This window comes from Camelus dromedarius, chromosome X, assembly GCF_036321535.1.
Source record: "Camelus dromedarius isolate mCamDro1 chromosome X, mCamDro1.pat, whole genome shotgun sequence".
Lineage (NCBI taxonomy): Eukaryota > Metazoa > Chordata > Mammalia > Artiodactyla > Camelidae > Camelus > Camelus dromedarius.
In genome coordinates this window covers 73,599,118-73,622,246 of record NC_087472.1, presented here as the reverse complement: position 1 = coordinate 73,622,246, position 23,129 = coordinate 73,599,118, and positions in this window count along the sequence as shown.

The following is a 23,129-nucleotide window of genomic DNA, read 5'->3' as shown; positions in this document are numbered from 1 at the left end:
GCAATACTAAACCTACCCTAAAAGAAATATTGGAGGCTATTCTTTAAATTGAAAAGAAATAAGAATCTATAAAAATGGGAAAAGCCCAATAGGAAAGGCAAATATGTAGAAACAATTGAAGACTGCTTAAAGAAGCCAATAGGTAGATTTAAAAAAAAATTAAAAATTGTAAAACTGATGATGACTAAAATAAACAGTAAAAAGATAACAATAAAATTAAAATCACAAAATGTGAGGGAGGGGAATATAAATGGGTAGATCTTTTAGAATGTGTTTGAACTTGAATGACTTTCAGTGTAAAGCAAGTAAATATAATTATGGACCAACATACTTGAGCCCCATGTGAACCACAAATCAAAAACATTGAAGGGCAGTGCCAAGATGGTAGAGTAGAAGGATGCTCTTAGCTCACCCTCTTGCATGAATACACCAAGAGATACATCTACAGACCCACCATTCACTCAAAACACCTGCTGAACTTAGGCAGAACATCTCTTACTTCAAAAGACAAGATTCCTCACAAAATCTGGTGGGAGAAAAAGCAAGGAAGAAAAAGGAAATCAGTGAGAGACTTGTTCCACCGGGAGGGATAAGTAAAGGAGGAGGAGCACTCTTACATTGGGACGTGCCCTCTCCAACAGGGAGGTCAGCAAGGATGGAGGGGAACCTCCGAGGCTCAGAGAAGTGCACAGAAGCTGCTTGCCTGACAGAACTGAGAGAAACCAGCACAAAGGGTCCCTGCAACCCTCAACCATAGGCTCAAGCTGGCAGGGGTGGACCGGGACTAGCTGCTGGAGCCCAGGGAGAGGGCTGGGGCCAACAGCTCAGAGGCAGCCTCAGGGGGCTGGAGTATGCTGTGGGCAGTGGCTGGGACTGTGTACAGAATAAAATAGAGAGGGACCTCCATTAAAAAAGCAACACTGCTAGTGCTTGGGGTTGGGGGATGAGCAACACAGCCAGACCATAGCCACTGTCTCCAAAGGACCATGACACCACTGTTGGCACCTTCTTGTGAGAGGAGAGGCAGGGCTTAATCATAGCCATCATACTTGGTGTGTGGCTCCCTGGCTGAGGTGGGTTTGAAACCTGAATACATACTCAGGGGCCCCACAACTTCATAGGTGTGACTGAGATTTGTCTATAGGCAGCAGGGCATATTTGCTCTGTGGGTGCCTTTGTTGACCTGTGCCTCTAGGACAAGAAAGCAAGGAGTAGAGTTCTGCAAGGAGCAGTGTTCTGGCACATAGTGGGGTGGGTGCAGCCTTTACAGCAGACCTGCCTACCATACTTGGACCTGGCGTTCAGGATGGCACTAACCTGGTAGCGCACCACGGATCCAAGTATGTGACTGCATGATCACTGTGGTGGGTCATAGTGCCTGATCTTAGTGGATCTGCACTGGGGGCTCTGTGAGAACATGCCTCTGGGACAAAAGACCAAGGAAGGGAGCTCTGGTTCATGGTGGGGGTGCGTGCAGGTGCAGCTTTTTCAGCAGACCTGTGTACCGAACATGGACAATGGGCAGGGGTCTAGTGATGACCCTGTGGCACATGAGGATCCAGGTGTATGACTGCAGGATCACTACAGCGGCTCCTAGTGCCTGACATTGGCAGATCTGCACTGGTGGCTCTCTGGGCGCAGAACAGAGTACTGACACTCCTGCAGCTAAAGAGGGGCCAAGGGCAGTGTCAACAAAGAGCACTTGAAGTGCTCCAACCCTGCCTACCACACACTGCAGCTCCAAAAAAGTCTGGAAGCCTCCATTCCAACAAAAGGGGAGCAGACTCTACCCCTGTCAATGTGACAACCACAGAATGAAAAGGAAGCCCCTATCAAAAAGAGGGCAGGCTCTGATCACTACAAAACTGACCACACCCCCAATCAAAGGGATAAGAGCCAACACACACAGGAGAAAGACTTGGCAACAATCCATATTAAAAACAGACCTTGTAAGAATATTATTAGATGTGCACAGTCAACACAGGAATGTTTCCACTTAAAAAAAATAAAACAACAACCAGCCCATCAAGACCAAAATAGAAAACTGATACTTCTTAATCCATAGAGCCAGAGAGTTATAAGTAAAATGAAGAAGCAGAGGAACCACTCCCAATTAAAAGAACAAGTGAAGTCCCCTGAAAGGATGATCAATAAAATAGACCTCAAAAACCAACAAGATAATGAATTCAAAAAAGGAGTGATAAAAGCGCTGAATGAAATAAGAGAGACTATGGATAAACATGCAGAATACTATAAAAAGTAAAAAGAAACTATAAACAGGAGCCAATTAGAAACAAAAAATTCTATGATGAGATAAGAGCTGAACTAAAGGCACTCAAGTCAGACTAGATAATGCAGAGGAATGAATAAGTGACTTAGAAGACAGGATAACAGAAATCATCCAATCAGAAGAACAGACAGAAAAGCAAATGAAAACCAATGAAAGCAATATAAGGGACCTATGGGATAATATAAAGCATGACAGTCTATACATGATAGGGGTCCCAGAAGGAGAAGAGAAAAGGGGATTGAAAAGGTATTTGAAGAAATCAAGACTGAAAACTTCTAAAACCTAAAGAAGAAATCAGATATCCAAGTACAGGAAGCACAGAGTGTCTAAAACAAGAAAAATCCAAATAGAACTATGCCAGACATATTATAATTTAGATGGCCAAACTTAAAGATAAAGAAATGATTCTAAAGGCAGCAAGAGAAAAACAAAAGTTAGTTACAAGGGAACCCCATATGGCTTTCAGCTGGTTTCTCATCAAAAACACTACAAGCCTGAAGGGAGTGGCAAGATAGATTCAAAGTCCTGAATGAGGAAAAGCTGTAACCTAGGGTACTCTACCCATCAAGACTATCCTTTAGAATAGCAAGAGAGAGAAAAAATTTCACAGACAAGCAGAAACTAAAATAATTCAGCATTACTAAACCTATTCTAAAGGAAATTTTGAAAGGTCTACACTACATAGAAAAATGGCAGGAAGCTATAGAAAGGAGAAAACCATAATCAGACATGTGCTAACTACAATAAGTTGCAAGAGAATAAACATGAAGATGTAAAAGAAGACATCAAAATAATCAAAGATGGGAGAGGGGAACAATGAAATATAGATTTTTTTCATTCTTTTTAAGGTGTGTTTGAGCTTATATGACTGTCAGTTTAAAGCAAACAGATATAGTAATGGATGAATATACTTGAAAAACAAGGTAACCAGAAATAAAAAGCATATAATAGAGTCACAAAAAAACAAAAATAAAACAAGATAATACTAAAGAAAATCATCAAACCACAAAAAGAAAAAAAAAGAAACTAAGAGGAAATTGCAAATCAATTGGAAAACTAAGTTTAAAACGGCAATAAACAAAGACCTATGAATAATTACCATAAATTCTAATGGACTAAATGCTCCAATAAAAACACATAGAATGGCAGATTGCATAATACAAGAGCCGACAATATGCTGCCTACAAGAGACCCACTTTATGGTGAAGGATAGACAAAGATTGAAAGTGAGAGGATGGAAAAAGATATTTCATGCAAATGGGAATGACAAGAAAGCTGGGGTGGCAATACTCATATCAGACACAATAGACTTTAAGTAAAGGCCATAAAGAAAGATAAAGAAGGACACTATATAATGATTAAAGGACCAATACAAGAAGATATTTCACTCATTACCATATATGCACCCAATATAGGATCACCTAAATATATAAAAAATATGAATAGACATAAAGGGAGAAATTGATGGGAACACAATCATAGTAGGAGACTTCAACAATCCACTGACATCATTGGACAGGTCTTCCAGACAGAAAACCAATAAGGCAATGGGGATATTAAAAGACACAATAGAACTGTTGGACTTGGTTGATATTTTTTAGCACATTACATTCCTGAAACAGAATATACATTCTTTTCAAGTGCACATGGAGCATTCTGTAGGGTAGACTACATACTTGGGCACAAAAGATGTCTCAATGAATTTAAGAGGATAGAAATTATTTCAAGCATCTTTTCTGGCCACAATGCCATGAAACTAGAAATCAACCACAGAGAAACAAATGAGGAAAAAAATTACCACATGGAGACTAAATATGCTATTAAAAAGCCAATGGGTCAATGATGAAATCAAAGAATAAATTAAAAAATACTTTGAGACAAATGACAATGAAAACACAACCACACAAAATCTATGGGATGCAGCAAAAGCAGGCCTAAGAGGGAAGTTCATAGCAATACAGACCTTCCTCAAAAAAGGAGAACAGTCTCAAATAAACAGCCTAACCTACCACCTAAAAGAATTAGAAAAAGAAGAGCAAACAAAACCAAAAGTCACTAGAAGGAAAGAAGTAGTAAAGATTAGGGAGGAAATAAATAAGAGATTAAAAAGCAATGGAAAATAAAATCTAACCTAGAACTGGTTTTTTGAAAGAGTAAACCAAATTGACAAATCTCTGGTCAGGCTTACCAAGAAGAAAAGAGAGAGGACATAAATAAACAAAATAAGAAATGAAAAGGCCGAAATAACAACCAATACCACAGATATGCTAGAAACTGCAAGGTTATAATATGAACAGCCATATGCAAACAAATTGAATAATCTAAAAGAAATGGACAAGTTTCTAGAAACCTACATCCTGCCAAGATAGAGTCAAGGAAAAACATAATTTGAACAGATTGATTACACAAAGTGAAATAAAATCTGTCATATTAAAAAAAAAGAAAGCAAAAAAACCCAAAAACCAAAAAACAACTCACTGCAAACAAATGTCCAGGATGAGATGGCTTCACTGGGAAATTCTACCAAACATACAAAAAAGTATGTGTGCCTATTATCAAACCATTTGAAAAAACTGAAGAAGAGGGAACCCTCCCAACTTCATTCTATGAGGCCACCATCGCCCTGATACCAAAACCAAAGACACTACAAAAAAAAAAAAAAGAGAAGAAAGAAAGAAATTACAAGCAAATATTGCTGATGAATATGAATGCAAAAATTCTCACCAAAATATTAGCAACTCAAATCAAACAACACATAAGAATCATATATCATGATCAAATTGGAGTCATTGCAGGGTCACAAGTATGCTTCAACATATGCAAATCAATCAGTGTGATAGACCACACTAACAACAACAACAACAACAGACAAAAACCACACGATTGCCTCAATAGATGCAGAAAAAGCATGTGACAAAATTCAACATCCATTCATAATAAAAACGCTCACCAAAAAACAAAAAACAAAAAAACTCTCACCAAAGTGGCTATAGAGGGAACATATCTCCACATAATAAAAGTCCATTTATGACAAACCCACAGCCAACATAAAACTGAACAGTGAAAAGCTGAAGGCTTTTCCACTAAATTCAGGAACAAGACAAGGAAGTCCACTCTCACTACTTCTCTTCAATGCAGTATTGGAAGCCTTAGCCACAGCAATCAGACAGGGAAAAGAAATTAAAAGTATCCAAACGGGCAAAAGCAAAAATAAACAAATTGGTTCTAATTAAACTTAAAAGCTTTTGCACAGCAAAGGAAACCATCAACAAAATAAAAAGAGAACCTACAGAATGGGAAAAATATTTGTAAGTGATGTGACCGAGATAGGATTAATTTCCAAAACATAGAAACAACTCATACAGCTAAAGAAAACAAATAAGCCAATCAAAAAAATGGCAGAAGACCTAAATAGATGTTTCTCCAAAGAATACATACAGATGACCAATCAGCACATGAGTAGACACTCAATATTGTTAAATATTAGAGAAATGTAAATGAAACCTTCAATGAGGCACCACCTCACACCAGTCAGAATGGCCATCATCAAAAAGTCTACATTTGTAAATAATAAATGTTGGAGAGAGTATGGAGGAAAGGGAACTCTCCTACACTGTCGGTGGGACTGTATATTGGTGCAATTACAATGGAGAGCAGTATGTAGGTTCCTTAAAAAAAACTAAAAATAGACTTACCCTATGATTCAGCAATGCCACTCCTGGGCATGTATCCAGAAAAGATGAAAACTCTAATTTAAAAGGATACATGTACCTCAATGTTCATAGCAGCACTATTTACAATAGCCACGACATGGAAGCAACCTAAATGTCCATTGACAGATGACCGGGTAAAGAAAATGCAGTACATATATACTTTGGAATATTAGCCATAAAAATGAATGAAATATTCCCACTTGCAGCAGCATGGGTGAACCTAGAGTATACTGTGCTAAGTAAAATATGTCTGACAGAGAAATACATATACTATATGATATCACTAGGATGTGGAACATAAAAACAATACAAATGAGTCTATATACAAAACAAAAACAGGCTCACAGATATAGAAAACAAACTTATGGTTAGCAGAGAAGAAGGGCAGGGTGGGACAAATTAGGAGTATGGGATTAACAGACAAAAACTACAATACATAAAATAGATAATCAACTAGGATTTACTATATAGCACAGCGAATTATATCCAATATCTTGTAATAATCTACAATGGAATATATTCTGCCAAAAAAACTGTATCATGATCCTGTACACCAGAAACTAAAGCAAAGTTGTAAGTCAACTATACTTCAATAAATTAAATTAAATTAAATTAAATTAAATTAAATTAAACTAAATTAAAAATCAGAAATTACCTCTTAAAGTATTTTTTATATGACTTGAGCGTCTGTTAAGTGATTTGAAGGAGGGCTCAAGAAGTGGAGTTTTTCTCTAATTGAACACTGTTAGAAAGTGGGAAATAATTCTATGATTAAGTATCATATTATTTTTTGGTCAACTAATCTTTCACAAAGGAGGCAAGAATATATAATGGAATAAAGACTGCCTCTTCAGCAAATGGTGTTGGGAAAACTGGACAGCAGCATGTAAATAAACGAAGCTAGAACACTCCCTTACACCATACACAAAAATAAACTCAAAATGGATCAAAGACTTAAACATAAGACAAGATACAAGAAACCTCCTAGAAGAAAATATAGGCAAAACACTATCTGACATACGTCTCAAAAATGTTCTCCTAGAACCATCTACACAAGCAATAGAAATAAAAGCAAGAATAAACAAATGGGACCTATTGAAACTTACAAGCTTCTGCACAGCAAAGGAAACCCTAAGTAAAACAAAACGACAACCTACGCAATGGGAGAAAATTTTTGCAAATGAAACTGACAAAGGCTTGATCTCCAGAATATATAAGCAGCACATAAGACTTAATAAGAAAAAAACAAACAACCCAATCCAAAAATGGGCAAAAGATCTAAACAAGCAATTCTCCAAGGAAGAAATACAAATGATCAATAGGCTTATTTATCATTAATTATTAGGGAAATGTAAATCAAAACTACAATGAGGTATCACCTCACACCAGTCAGAATGGCCGTCATTCAAAAGTCCACAAATGACAAATGCTGGAGAGACTATGGAGAAAAGGGAACCCTCCTACATTGCTGGTGGGAATGAAGTTTGGTGAAACCATTATTGAAAACAGTATGGAGATTCCTCAAAAGGCTAGGAATAGACTTACCATATGACCCAGTCATCCCACTCCTAGGCATATATCCAGAAGAAGCCTACTTCAAAAAGACACCTGCACCCCAATGTTCATAGCAGCACTATTTACAATAGCCAAGACATGGAAAGAGCCTAAATGTCCATCGACAGATGACTGGATAAAGAAGAAGCGGTATATTTATACAATGGAATACTACTCAGCCATAAAAACTGACAACATAACGCCATTTGCAGCAACATGGATGCTCCTGGAGAATGTCATTCTAAGTGAAGTAAGCCAGAAAGAGAAAGAAAAATACCATATGAGATCACTCATATGTGGAATCTAAAACAAACAAACAAACAAACAAAGAATCAAACAAACAAAGCATAAATACAAAACAGAAACAGACTCAGACATAGAATGCAAACTTGTGGTTGCCAAGGGGGTGGAGGGTGGGAAGGGATAGATGGGATTTCAAAATTGTAGAACAGATAAACAAGATTATACTGTATAGCACAGGGAAATATACACAAAGTCTTATGGTAGCTCACAGAGAAAAAAATGTGACAATGAATGTATATATGTTCATGTATAACTGAAAAATTGTGCTGAACACTGGAATTTGACACAACATTGTAAAATGATTATAAATCAATAAAAAATGTTTAAAAAAAATACAAACCTGTGCTTGCCGAGGGGGTGGCGGGTGGGAAGGGAGACTGGGAGTACAAAATTTGTAGATACTGACAGGCATATATAGAATAGATAAACAAGATTCTACTGTATAGCACAGGGAAATATGTACAAGATCTTGTGGTAGCTCACAGAGAAAAAAATGTGACATTGAAAATATGTATGTTCATGTATAACTGAAAAATTGTGCTCTACACTGGAATATGACACAAAATAGTAAAATGACTATAACTCAATAAAAAAAAGTTCAAAAAAATATATGTGCATTCAAGAAATAAAAAGATCTGTCAAGCCATGAAAGACATAGAAGAAACTTAAAAGACATTACTAAATGAAAGAAGCCAGTTTGAAAAGGCTACAAACTGTACGATTCCAACCAAATGACATTCTGGAAAAGGCACAGCTACAGAAACAATGAAAAGATCATAGCTTCTAGGGGTTTGGGGAGAAAGGAATGAATAGACGGAGCAGAAGGGTTTTTTAGGGTAATGAAATTACTTTGCATGATACTATAGTCGTGGCTACATGTCATTATGCATTTGTCAAAGCCGATAGAATGTACACCATCAAGAGTGAACCCTAATGTAAACTATGGACTTTGGTTGATAATAATGTGCCCATGTTGGCTCATCAATTGTACCAAATATGCCACACTGATGAGGGATGTTGAGGGTAGAAGAATATATACGTGTGAGTGTGGAGGGCTATGTGGGAACTCTGTATTTTCTGCTCAATTCTGTTGTGAACTTGAAACTGCTGTAAAATAATAAAATCTATTAAATGTTTTTAATTAAAAAAAGAGAAAAATAATATTCTTAGTCTATTAATGTTATGAAACACAGCCGTTTTTGAATGATAATCTATTCTTGTAGCCTTGGTATAATCCTCATATATAAATATTGTGTTTTCCTTTTCCTATAATGAGGAATTTGATTCTCTAATATTGTAATGACTTTTGCATCTGTTTTACTAATCCTACCATTCTATAATAAATAAATAAGAAAATAGATTAAAAAAAGAAAATTAATTTCAGTCTCATTGAATTTGATCTAATTATTTACATAAGTTCAGCAAGAATATTGATTGACCATATAGGCTCTTTTTAATATTTATTTATTTATTTATTTATTTATTTATTTATTTATTTATTTAGGCTCTTTTAACATCTGCTTCTGCTGGAACTTTGCAGCAGGAATCTTAGATTGAACTTTTAAAAGCCTCTCCAGGCTAAGTAGCCAAGAAAAGACTCACTTTGCTCAGACTTTGCCTGGAATACCTATAGATTTGGGTTAATTCCTCTTTTTTTGAGGTCCCCAAGATATTCTGAGGTTCCTGGGCTTGCATGGATGTGACATTCCTTACTCACCTGGTAAGACTGCCAGGGATCCTATAAATTAGGTACATGACTGCATTGTTCAATAAGCTTTAATTGGCTCCATAAAGTCAACATTAATCCCCTAAATCTGTCTGGCCATATCAGATTTTATGCATATGCTCAAATATGACATTTTGGTCAAAGCCTTGGTGGTATGACCACCGTTTCCCATTATGTCCTGTTATAAGGAGAACAGATTCTTATTGAACTTATGCAAATAACTACATTCCCATGAAAATAAGAATACTCAGTAAGTTTCTGAATTCTAGAAGGATCAGATAGGGAGAAAGAACAAATGTTTTGATACTGTTTACAAAGGTATACTTTACAAAATTGTTGAACATCATAGATCACTTAAGGGAAAAGAGAAAAGGATTTCCTTAATTCTGGGAATAAAATAAAACAAAACTATAAGGAATCAGCAATGTTTCAAAGAAAAACGTGTGAAAAATCATAATCATTCTCATCAGTTTATTTAATCCCATGTTATTAACTCTTGTTCTGCTTGAATGGTTTTTCCACTAGTTCTGGAAATTCTGACCCAGTTCAGTCATGTAATCTTAAAGTTTTCCGAAACCTATGTTCCAAAGTGTCAGAGTCCTTTCCATGAACCTCCCTGAAGATGAAGCATTTTGGCAAAAGCATCAGAGTAAAACAATGACTATCTAAAAATGACAAAAAGAGTTTAAAAATACCCTTGGTTAAAGATCTAATGAGAGTTCATTTTATAAGTAAATGTAGTTATTTCTGTGGCATACAATAATTTAGAATAGTAATTGGACAATAGGGGTATTTACAAATTTATAGAACCTTCAAACAATTTCTGGAATACTTATATTAGTTACATATATGCATGCACATATAACCTAAAAAGTTTATCATCACTCTTTATCAGACAATGCTTCCCATGTAATTTAACATACCAAATAAACCTAATTAGTTTAACTTCTCTATTTTACAAGATAAGAGACACAAAAAAAAAATCCTTTGAGATTCTTCCAGGGGCCAGGGAAATTTGAGGTCCATAAGTTACTTGAGGTCCAAAGTTACTTGCCAACCATTTAGAATTTGATTTGGGGAAGTTGTCAAAATGTCAAAATGTTCTAACTTTGAACTAAATAGGATCAGAGATCATATGAAATAACACATATTATCTATTTAACCAAAGTGACCATAGAAGATTTTAAAAGGAAATACAGAAGTTCACATAGTTGTGAACAAAACTTAGCTCTCCCAAAATAGGTATGAACTTATGATTAGTACACCCAGGTAGAATAAACTGTGTATGTCTGCATTTTGTTTAATGCTGATAACTCTGAAGACATGCCCTATTTTAATTAAACCAAAATTAATTAAAATTAAACTAGCTTTTATTTACTGAAGACTATTCCAGATGATGTGAATTTGAAAAACATTTGGATTAGTTTCTGTATTCCTGAGCTTATACTTACATAAGCACTTATTTTTCATTGAGCCAATTAAATAGAGCACTTTAATTTTAAAAAATATCATCTGGACATAGTAAATAGCACACATCTGGAACATACATATATAGATACATGTAAACATACAGACCAACAGAAACAGATATCATAGCTTTCGTGGTAAAATTTGCCATGAGACAAGTATGATCATGAAAAACCCACTAGTTTATGAAAGAACAGTTCAAACCAAACTGTATTTCTGGCAGATGGAATAATTTAATGTTACCTGCTCAGATGACTAAAGAATTTTACTAATATTGGTAGAAAAGTCTTAAATATTTGTTTTCATTTGCCTAATTTCCAAATTGCTTTTCTTCTTCATTTTAATTCTGATAATTACTTCCCTGAAGTCCACATTTCAAGATATGGCTCTGGTTTTCTGGAGAAGACCAGGTAGAATATCCCATAGGCACAGATACTTGTCTGCAAGGGCTTTTTTCCCCCAAGTCCAGATCTTCTGCAATATCTGTAAGCATTTTGAGATGAGTAGAGATCAGAGGATATGCAAAAGGACAGGTGGACTTTGAATTGTTTCTAGAACCTCATTTCTGTTCTTGTAAAGACTCAATTTGCAAGACAAATGCAGTTGCTTTTAATTCCTCAAAGAATTGGATTGCAACCTGAATGATACCTAGGGGCTGACCTACCGATGTGCTCAGGTTGCTTCCTTGTATCATGGGGAAGGTTTTCAACTAAGAAGGAAATCAAAAGATCCCTACTTCTAAAGAGGCTTAGAGCTGTGTGTCATTGGATGTTTTACTAAAGCCTTCCACAACAACTTCAGAGTGTTTTTCTTTCCCTATGGGTACACAGTTTCATTTTAGCTTAGGGGAGAAGGCTTAAAAAACAAATGTCTTCTGAACCTCAGCTTCCACTTTAGTCAACTAATGACCAGAGAGCAACTTTAAAAATACATTTTTGAATATCTTGTCAGATTTCAGCCAGGACAAACAGTAAATATTCCTGGCCATATTGAACAATCTCACTGATGCAGGAGGCATCCCCAAAGAGGGTGCAAAATATCCTACCTTCCCAAGATCCAGAGCCACTCTCAAGGATAACCAAAAGAAAGTCTTAGACAGTTCTCCTGAGAGCTAGAAATAGTCAGTTGGAGCCTAGCTGCAAAAGGAGTGCAACCCAGAGTGCAACCAGCCATATTTTGGGTGGCCCAAACTGACAGTTGAGCTATCTGCACACATAAGAACCTGCATACCTCAGAGAGGCAGAAAGCCAACCCAATTCCTCAGGACACAAAATGAACCCAACAAGAAGGCAATAGCTGTCCCTGGGAGAGAAAGAATTGATAACCAATTGCTACAGGAAAACAAATTCATGAGTTGCAATTCAAAGACATGACTCTTATACATGTTTTCTGTTTTTCCTGCCAATTGAAATTGGAAAGAAAGGACAATGTGAAATTCTACTTTCCTCTCTCGACCAGGCAGCACAGAGAGACGACTGGTAAGAATCCTCACCCTTGGCTGGCTTCTGCCAGTTTTCCCAGGACCCCATCTTCAGGCTCCTGAGCAAGTGAGGTGTCTCAGTTCATCTTGTCCTGGTCACCAGAAACTGCTGAGGACCAAGAATAATTTTCCCTCTACCGTTTACAGTGAGTGCTTGGCTGACACCCCCTTTATACTAGGGTACCTCATGAATGGATATGCTTACTTACATTAAAATTTCCTCACTGTGGATACTGTACATCAAGATTATCTTTGGGAAGTTTACCCTACTTGTTCATCCATAAAACAAAATTTTGTTCACCTGAGGCCTCACTCTGGACCCAGTATGGTTTCTGAGTTGAAACCAGTTGGACTCCAGCTGATTTCTGGATCCAGTTTAGAAAAAGAAATGCTCAGAATAAAGTCTGAAAGCTCATAACACAGTATCTGCCAAGCTAGGGTCTGAGAGGGACTTTCCCAGTGCCTCCAAGGCAGCAAGAAATTAGGATGCTCAAGGGGCTCAGCAGATACCTATGCCTATTGGCTCATTACTCCAGGGGTCATCAGAGTTGTCCTTCAGTTCCATCTTCTGACACCAGAACTTTTAAAAGATAAGCTGACTAAAACATTACTTCACACCATATACAAAAATAAACTCAAAATGGATTAAAGACCTAAATGCCTGAAACCATAGAACTCCTAGAAGAGCACATAGAACACTCTTTGACATAAATTGTAGCATTTTTTTTTGTATCTGTCCCCTAAAGCAAAAGAAAGAAAAGCAAATACAAACAGGACCTAATCAAACTTGAAAGCTTTGAACAGCAAAGGAAACCATTAACAAAATAAAGCAAAAAAACAACCTAGGGAATAGGAGTAAAATTTTGCAAATGATGGGACTGACAAGGGATTAATGTCCAAAACAGACAAAGAGATCATAAAAACCAATATCCAAAAAACAAACAATTGTATCAAAAATGGGCAGAAGACCTGAAGAGACATTTCTCCAAAGAAGGCATAATGATGGCCAACAGACATATGAAAAGATGCCCAGCATCACTAATTATCAGAGGAATGCAAATCAAAATGACAATAACATATCACCACACACCTGTCAGCATGGCTATCATCAAAATGTCTACAGATAAAAAATGTTGGTGAGGATGTGGAGGAAAGGGAACCCTAGAATACTGTTGGTGGGAATGTAAATTGATGAAGAAACTGTGGATAACAGTATGGAGGTTCCTCAAAAAAACAAAACCAAAAACTACTATATGATCCAAAAATACCACTCCTGGCTAGATACTCAAAGAAAATAAAAACACTAATTCAAAACAATGTATGCACCCCAAAGCTCATAGCAGCAGTATTTACACCAGCGAAGATATAAAAGCAACCTAAGTGTCCATCAATAGATGAATGGATAAAGAATATATGGTGCACATGCACACACACACACACACACACACACAAATTTTATTCAGCCATGAAAAAGAACCAAATTCTTCCACTTGCTACAACATGGATGGGCCTAGATAGTATTATGCTCAGGGAAATAAGTCAGACAGAGAGAGACAAATACTTGGTGTTATCACTTATATACAGAATCTAAAAAACAAAACAAACAAATATATATAATAAAAAAGAAACCGACTCACAGATATAAAGAACAAACCATTCTAAGTGAAGTAAGCAAGAAGGAGAAAGAAAAATACCATATGAGATCACTCATATGTGGAATCTAAAAAAAAAAAAAAAGAACATAAATACAAAACAGAAACAGACTCATAGACATAGAATACAAACTTGTGGTTGCCAAGGGGGAGGGCAGTGGGAAGGGACAGACTGGGAGTTTGAAGCTTGTAGATACTGACAGGCATATGTAGAATAGATAAATCAGATTATACTGTATAGCACAGGGAAATACATACAAGATCTTGTGGTAGCTCACAGTGAAAAAGAATGTGACAATGAATATATGTATGTTCATGTATAACTGAAAAATTGTGCTCTACACTGGAATTTGACACAGCATTGTAAATGATTATAACTCAATAAAAATATGTTTAAAAAACAGAACAAATTAGTGCATACCAGTGAGGAGAGGGAAGAGAGAAGTGGCAAGATAAGGGTATGGGAATAAGAGATATTACTATGTATAAAATAGATAAGCAACAAGGTTTCTTACCAGCAAGGATACTGTACAACATAGGCAAATGGAGCAACTGTTTTGTAATAACATTAAATGGAGTATAATCTATAAAAATACTTGAATCACTATGCTGAACACCTGGAACTAACATATATTATAAATTAACTTATGTTGCAATTTAAAAAGATAAAGTGAGGCATGTTAAGAGTTTATTTGAGGAAAAATCAATTTGAATCAGGTGGCACCAAACCAGAAGTGGTTAGTAATGCTCTGACAGTAGACAGGGAGAATACTTCTACAGAGAAAGTGTGGAAGTAAAAAACAAAAAACAAAAAAATATGGAAATTATTGATTGGCTATAGCTTAAAGCCAAGCTAGCTGTTCATGACTGGTTTCCCTTAGTGTTTTGATTTTGAAATCTTGGGACATTTACAGGCTTAGATTTTGATTTCATTGTCTGGGCAATAAGGACGTTAGAGCCACATCAGTCTAACGGTTTCCTTGTTTAATTAATTTAACATACTTCACAGATGCTTAGGACTTACATATTGCCTTCTTTTTTTATTGCTAATTCGATTTCATTTCTTGTGATCGGTTTGGTCAAGTGGTCAGCTTCTTCTTGGTTCAATCTTGGTGGACTGTATGTTTCCAGAAATTTGTCCATCTCCTCTATATTATTCATTTTGCTTCTGTATAGTTTTTCATAATATTCTTATATGACATTCTGTATTTCTATGTTACTTGTTGTAATTTCTCCACTTTCCATTCTTATTTTGCTTATTTGTGCTCTCTTTTTTTCTTCATTGTGGGTTTGGCCAGAGGTTTGTCGATTTTATTTACTTTTTCAGAAAAGCAGCTTTTGGTTTGATTGATTTTTTACTATTGTTTTTTAAATCTCTATTTTATTTATTTCCTCCCTGACATTTGTTATTTCCTTCCTTCTGCTGATTTTTAGGTACTTTTGTTCTTCTTTTTCTAATTCTTTTAGCTGGTGGCTTAGATTGTTTATTTGAGATTGTTCTCTTTTTTGTTTTTTGTTTTTGTTTGTTTTTTGTTTTGTTTGTTTGTTTGTTTTTGAGGAAGGCCTGTATCGCTATAAACTTCCCTCTTAGCACTGCCTTTGCTGCGTCCCATAAATTTTGTGTGGTGGAGTTTTCATTTTTATTTCTTCCAAGGTATTTTTTAATTTCAACTTTGATTTCATCATTGACCCATTGGTTTTATACTAGCATGTTGTTTAATCTCCATGCTTTCCTTTTTTCCTCCTGTGTTTCTCTGTAGTTGATTTCTAGTTTCATGGCACCGTGGTCAGTAAAGATGCCTGAGATAAGTTCTATCTTCTTCAAATTGTTGAGGCTTCTTTTGTGCCCAAGTACATGATCAATCCTAGAAAATGCTCCACGTGCACTTGAAAAGAATGTATATCCTATTTTGGGGGTGTGTGTAATGCTCTGAAAATATCCACCAAGTCTCATTTTTCTATTGTATCATTTAATTTCTCTGTCGCCTTATTTATTCTCTGTCTGGAAGATCTGTCTAGTGATGTTAATGCGGTGTTAAAATCTCCAACTATGATTGCATTCCCATCAATTTCCCTCTTTATCTCTGTCAGTAATTTTTTTTACGTACTTAGGTGCTCCTATATTGGGTGCATATATATTAACGAGTGTGATATCCTCATCTTGTATCACTCCTTTAATTGTTATAAAATGTCCATCTTTATCTTTCCTTATGGCCTTTGTCTTAAAGTCAATTTTGCCTGAAATCAGTATTGCTACACCTGCTTTCTTGGCTTTTCCATTTGCAAGGAATATCCTTTTCCATCCTTTCACTCTTAATCTACATGTGTCCTTCTCCCTAAAGTGGGTCTCTTGTATGCAGCATATTGAAGGTTCTTGCTTTATTATCCAGTCTGCCACTCTATGTCTTTTGACTGGAGCATTTAGTCCATTAGCATTTACAGTAATTAATGATAGATGTGTGTTTATTGCCATTTTGAACTTATTTTTGCAGTTGATTTGGTATTTCCTCTTTGTTCCTTTCTTCTTCCTCTTGTGGCTTGAAAACTTTCCTTTGTATTATCTTGGCTTTTATTTAGTTTCTGGGAACTCACTTATAAGTTTTTGGCTTGTGGTTACCCTTTTTTGTAAGTCTATTAACCCATTACTATAACTGTTTGTATTAAGCAGATAGTAATATAATCTCAAAACCATCCTACTGAGAACAAAAAAAAAATTTTTTTAAAGTAAAGAAATAAATACTCTCTATTTTCTTGCTTCCCTCACCCACTCTTAAAGATTTAGATGTCTTCTGTTACAATTTCATGTTTATTCTATTTGTAATTCATGGTAGTTATCACCTTTCCAGTTATGAGTTTCTCATTTCTGCAGCATCCTGCTTCTTTTCTATTTACAGTATACCTTTCAATATTTCTTTTAGCATGGGTTTAGTGTTGCTACAGTCTTCTAGTTTTTGCTTGTCTGTGAATGTCTTTATCTCTCCTTCTATTCTAAAGGATAACCTTGCTGGATAAAGTATCCTAGGCTACATCTTTTTTTCATTTAGGACTTTGAATATATCTTGCCACTCCCTTCTGGCCTGTACTGTTTCTGTAGAGAAATCAGCCGCAAGCCTTATGGGGGTTCCCTTGTAACTCACTCTTTGTTTTTCTCTTGCTGCCTTTAGGATCATTTCTGTATCCTTAAATCTGGCCATCTTGATTGTGATATGTCTTGGTGTGGGTCTGTTTGGGTTCTTCCTGTTTGGGACCCTCTGAACCTCCTGTCCTTGGATACCTGATTCCTTCTTTAGGTCTGGGAAGTTTTCAGTCATGATTTCTTCCAATACCTTTTCAATCCCCTTTGCTCTTTCTTCCCCTTCTGGAACCCCTATTATGCGTAGATTGGCATGCTTTTTATTATCTCATAGGTCCCTTATATTGTTTTCATTGGTTTTTATTTGTTTTTCTCTCAGCTGTTCTGATTGGGTGCTTTCTGTTTTCCTGTCTTCTAGGTCACTTATTTGTTTCTCTGCATTATCTAGCCTGCTTTGTACAGCCTTTACATCAGCTCTCATCTCAGCAAATGAGTTTGCCAATTTTTCTTGGCTCTTCTTCATAGCTTCAATTTCATTTTGACATATTTTATATCTCTAAGCACTATCTTTTTTAGTTGCTTTAGTACTTTCATCACTCCTTTTTTGAAATCTTGATCTGGTAGGCCATCAATGTCTATTTCATTGATTGTTCTTTCAGGGGGTTTCTCTTATTCTTTTAATTGGGGGTGGTTCCTCTGCTTCTTCATCTTGCTCGTATCTCTCTGGCACTGTTGCTTATAGAGCATCATTTATCTATTATGGTCCTTAAGGAGTTTATTTATTTATCTATCTAAAGCCTAAGCTGGAATAAAACTTGAAAAAGAGAGAGAGAGAGAGAATTTTAAAAGACCGGAGAGAAAAGAAAAGGTTTGGAAACAGTGTATAATCAATAATAGAAGAACAAGTTGAAGCAAAATAGCTATCGAGTTGAGACGTCTTTTGAAAACCTTAAAAAAATGTAGAAAAGAACAAAGAAATATTTGAAACCTGAGTATAATCAATAACAGGAGATCAAAACCAAGAGAAATAAAAATGAAATGAGGTGGATCTTAAAAATATATAATAATAAAAATATTTTAAAAGAAAAAATTTAAAGGGATTAAAACTGGAGACATATACGATTGTTTAAAAATTACAATTTAAAAAGGTAATAGGAAATATAGCAGATTAAAAAAAAAACGAAAAAAAAATGGGAATGTGTTCTCGTGGAGACCTTGCGCTCTTCATGATTTTATCGAGAGGTCTTTCTGTCCTCGCCCTGCTGCTGAACTCAGCTCGCTGCTTCCAGAGGCCGTCTGTTGGCGCCCCTGGTCTGTGCTGCTCCCTGTGCAGGTCGGCAAGCAGATCACATGCCCTCCCAACGCTGCGGTCAGGTGCTGTGCTCTTACTCAGTGGGCAGGTGGGTCACGCCCCCTTCCGACGCCACGATCCCACAGGGTAGGCGAGCAGGTCTCGCCCCCTCCCAACAGCATGGTAGGTGGCGGGCCACTCCCACTCCCGATGTCTCCGTCAGATGCTGCTCTTGGGCAAGATAGGGGGGCAGGTCGCGCCTTTTCCCAGCACCAAGGTCAGGTGCTGTGCTCCTGCTGGGAAGGCGGGTGGCCACCTGCCCTCTCCTGGCGCCAGTCGCTCCCCTGTTCTGTGCAGCTGCCCAATCTGTAGGCGAGCTCGGGGAAGACGCTGGAACCACCTTGCCCCTGCTCCGTGCCAGAACTGAGTTCCTTGTTCGTTCGTTTTGGAGGCGAGAGTTCTCAGAGGTACCAGGGCAGAATGATCCTATCTGCCTGGGGCTGTAAACAAGCCTCCATCTCACCTTTGAGGCTGCTAAGCCCTTAGGTATGGATTCAGGTTTCAACCCCGACCCCGCCTGGGTGCTAAGCACCGGAAGATATGGGGGCTGTGGCTGAGCCCCGCCTCTCTTCTCCCGAAAACTGATTCAGTGGGTTTTCAGAGATAGGGGTTATGGCACACTTCCCCCCCAGGGCACATCAGCCGTGTTGTTTTATGGAGGGCTCAGGTTGTTTTGCCCTGTGTACCCACTCATCCACGGCGTGCAGCAGCAGCACCCTGCAGTCCCCAGGGGTTGCCTCTGTGCAGCCTGTCCCATCCCCCACTGTCACTTTGCCTCTAGGGCTAGGGGTTGTGGAGACCCTCTGTGCCCATTTACCTTAGTTCTTTCGGTCAAGGGGTGCTCCATACAGATCTGAGCTTCAGAGGTTCCCCCTCCATCCTGCTGACCTCTCCGTTGGAGAGGGGGAGACCCAGCAAAAGAGTGCTATTCCCCCTTTGCCGCTCCCTCCCTGTGCGGCCAGTCCTGCACTGTTTTGCTTTTTCTTCCTTCTTTTTCCCTTTTCTCCTACCAGATTTGTGGCGTCTTTGTCTTTTGAAGAGGGTGATGTTCTGTCGGAGTTCAGCAGGTGCTCTGGCTGGCTGGGTGTGTCTGTGGATGTGAGTTTCGGTGTATTCGTGGGAGAGGGTGAGCTACCAGCGTCCTTCTACTCCACCCTCTTGGCCGATGACTCAACCCTGACCCTTTTGCTTACCCACTATGTGCCTTTTAGCAAATCATTAGCCCCTCTCAGTTTCTTCAGGGTCAGATGGTGTCATGTGGATAACTTGCTGCCAGCCTCCCTCTCCTTGCTTGTGAAGTGGAGAATCCACACCACACCTACCTCAGGATTATAGTGAGGAAACCACATTGTGTGTGGCACACAGTGGGTTCTCATTTAAGGGCAGCTTCTCACTCCCCAGGCTCCATTCCTACCTCACCTTCTATGAATCATTCTATTCTCACTTTATATTCCTATTTCTTTAGTGACATTTCTAAGAGAGGGTTCAATCTCACCTCCTGACTTAACCTGGCTCCTCTTCTTCATTCTCCTAATTTTGGATAAACTCCACAGACATCTCTTCTTCTTTCTCCTCATATTCGTTGAAATTTCTTCCCCTTCATAGCAGAGATATCTAGTTTTGAAGGGCTGGGTTCCCTCCCTGATGTTAAGTTTTGGGTTTTATTCTAAGACCAAAGGACAAAAACTGAACTTTTGTTAAGTACTTAAACCATTCATATGATTTTTCAAAGCCTTTGCTTCTGAGACATTAATCTCTACCCTGTGCAGAGTATGAAGATGTTTATTACACCCATAGAACAAGACACTCCTCATAATCAGTGGGGACAGAGAATTAAGTTCAGAAAGCAGGTGCATTTCCAATTATGCAGAATAAGGCAACGCACTCATTACTACTTAGTGATGTGCACCACCTCAACTTTGCTCTGACAATCTAGGGCACAGCTGTGAAAGTCAGTAAAGCAAACAGAACTCCAATTGTCATAGCCTCATGCTCCACATTGTTCTCCTGATGCAGACACTTCCAAATGCAAGGAGTCCTCTGGTCCAGTGAGCCTCAAAACAGTAAGCTCTGTGACTTGGGCAATACCGTGATGAGCATTTTAGTTTGCTCGGTTTCTTCTCTCCCATGTTCTGTTTGTATTGATGACTGGTTCAATGAACCAGTTCACTGTCTGGAGCAGTATATTTCCCTCCCAAAAGCTGCAATAATATACTACCACTGGCGTGCAGTCAGTTCATGTAAATGAATTAAAGGACATGTTGGCTGGACCCTGAAACTTCCTGTTCATGTTATTCATATTCCTTCACCCTATCATGGAGTTTTCACCCCCTTCTACTGAGCATAACAAGCACTCAAAAGGCTCGGTCAAACACTAGAAGTGCCCCCACAAAAAACCAGGCCAGCACAAACAGCAACAGGCTCACCCCTGTTCATTGTCCTCCGTCTTCCACCAAATGACTCAGTCAGCTCCCCTTTAAATCTTTGACTGATCACTGAATGACAAGATGTATTAACATTGCTTTAAAAGCAGGAATACACACACACACACACACACACACACGCAAGAACTTACTAGCTTCAGCTAACCAGTGTTTTAAAACGTGCTCATGTAACCAAACTCAGGTTTGACTACTCACTGCTCAAAAGCCAATATCAAGAGGCAAATGTTTGTAGGAAGGAAAGTTGCATTAATCAGACAGCTGGAAGTCACGGGAGAAGGTGGACACGTGTCCTGAGACCAATTCTGAATATTCTGCTCAGCCTTGACAGTTTTTAAAGGGAAAAGGGAAAACAATCTCAGTTAATCATTAAAGTAGGAGGTTAGATTTTTCATTATTTTTCCATTGCAAGCAGACCTGTTGACTTTTCCTGATCTTCCTTTTGAAGCTATCATGCCCACATGGTCTGCCTGCAATTGGATGCTACCTTGCCCTCCGTGGTCTGTCTGCAAATTTACTAAGGGGTAGCTAGCGGTAGAGAGTCATTCATTCTTTAATCACTTTAGTTACTACTTAATTCTTCATTCTTAGTCCTTTTAATCCAGGAAAGGAATCCACAGGTTAGGTAAGGCATTGTGAACCCTCAGTAAAGCAAAAATCAGAAGTTAGGGTATATGTGACCTAGAGATCTCATTTTTATGATTAAGGTTTAAGGGGAACAGAAATAGACAAACAGGAAGTGGCAACATGCTGTGTACAAATCCCCACTTGTCAGACATTTTTTTTTCCATTTCTATGGGAATTGGGGTGGGGAGGAAGGCCCACCTTCTGTAACTTCTTCATGCTGACATACGGTGTTGTATTCTTAGAGTGGAAGATGTCGACATGGGTCTGTAGCATCTCTTTGCTGACAATTTTAGTTACATGCTTACACATATGGGCAGAACAAGCTACAATGATTCTGATGCCCACAAAGATATAGATTATTATGAGCAGTGGTGCCAATCTCATTTTCTTAAGGCCAGTTTTTGGGAATTGTACTAGCCATAGATTTGGTAATGCTCAAGATGGAGAAGCTTATGTCATGGCTACAGTCTGATTATCATGCAGTTGGCTTTTTCTCTCTGGTGGCAGTTATAGTACCTGTAAAAAGCTCAGGAATATGCCTCATATCTGTGACTCTATTGTCCTAATCATTAACTGCTCAAGTCTGCTCTTTTGTGACTCTGGGAGGCCTGGGGGACTTCAGCTTTTCTACAAACAAGAGGCAGGGACCTAAAGGGGCTTTTGGACTTGGGGGGCCTTACAGGGTTCTGCTCAGTTCCACTCATTCTCTGACACTATCAAGTAACCTCATAATGAAAATATATTTTAGTTTGCCAAGGTTTAGATAACCTGAAGAAGACAGGGTAGAGGTTACATGTTGCATTTACTAGAAAAAATAGGTTTACACTGGCAACTGTTATACCAAGATTTTACTTACCATGAAAAAATACCAATGTTTTGTCACAGTGATAGCTTCGTCTCTCATATCATTAAATGGGCAGGAACTGAAAGGAAATTTGCCTTCTCAGATTTTTCAGTGGCACTGCACTTTTAGTTTTTGTTTTGTTTTGTTTTGTTTAACATTTTTTATTGATTTATAATCATTTTACAATGTTGTGTCAAATTCCAGTGTTCAGCACAATTTTTCAGTCGTTCATGGACATATACACACTCATTGTCACATTTTTTTCTCTGTGAGTTATCATAACATTTTGTGTATATTTCCCTGTGCTATACAGTGTAATCTTGTTTATCTATTCTACAATTTTGAAATCCCAGTCTTTCCCTTCCCACCCTCCACCCCCCTGGTAACCACAAGTCTGTATTCTCTGTCTGTGAGTCTATTTCTGTCCTGTATTTACGCTTTGTTTTTGTTTGTTTGTTTGTTTTTGTTTCTGTTTTCTAGATTCCACATATGAGCGATCTCATATGGTATTTTTCATTCTCTTTCTGGCTTACTTCACTTAGAATGACATTCTCCAGGAGCATCCATGTTGCTGCAAATGGCAGCATGTTGTCGGTTTTTATGGCTGA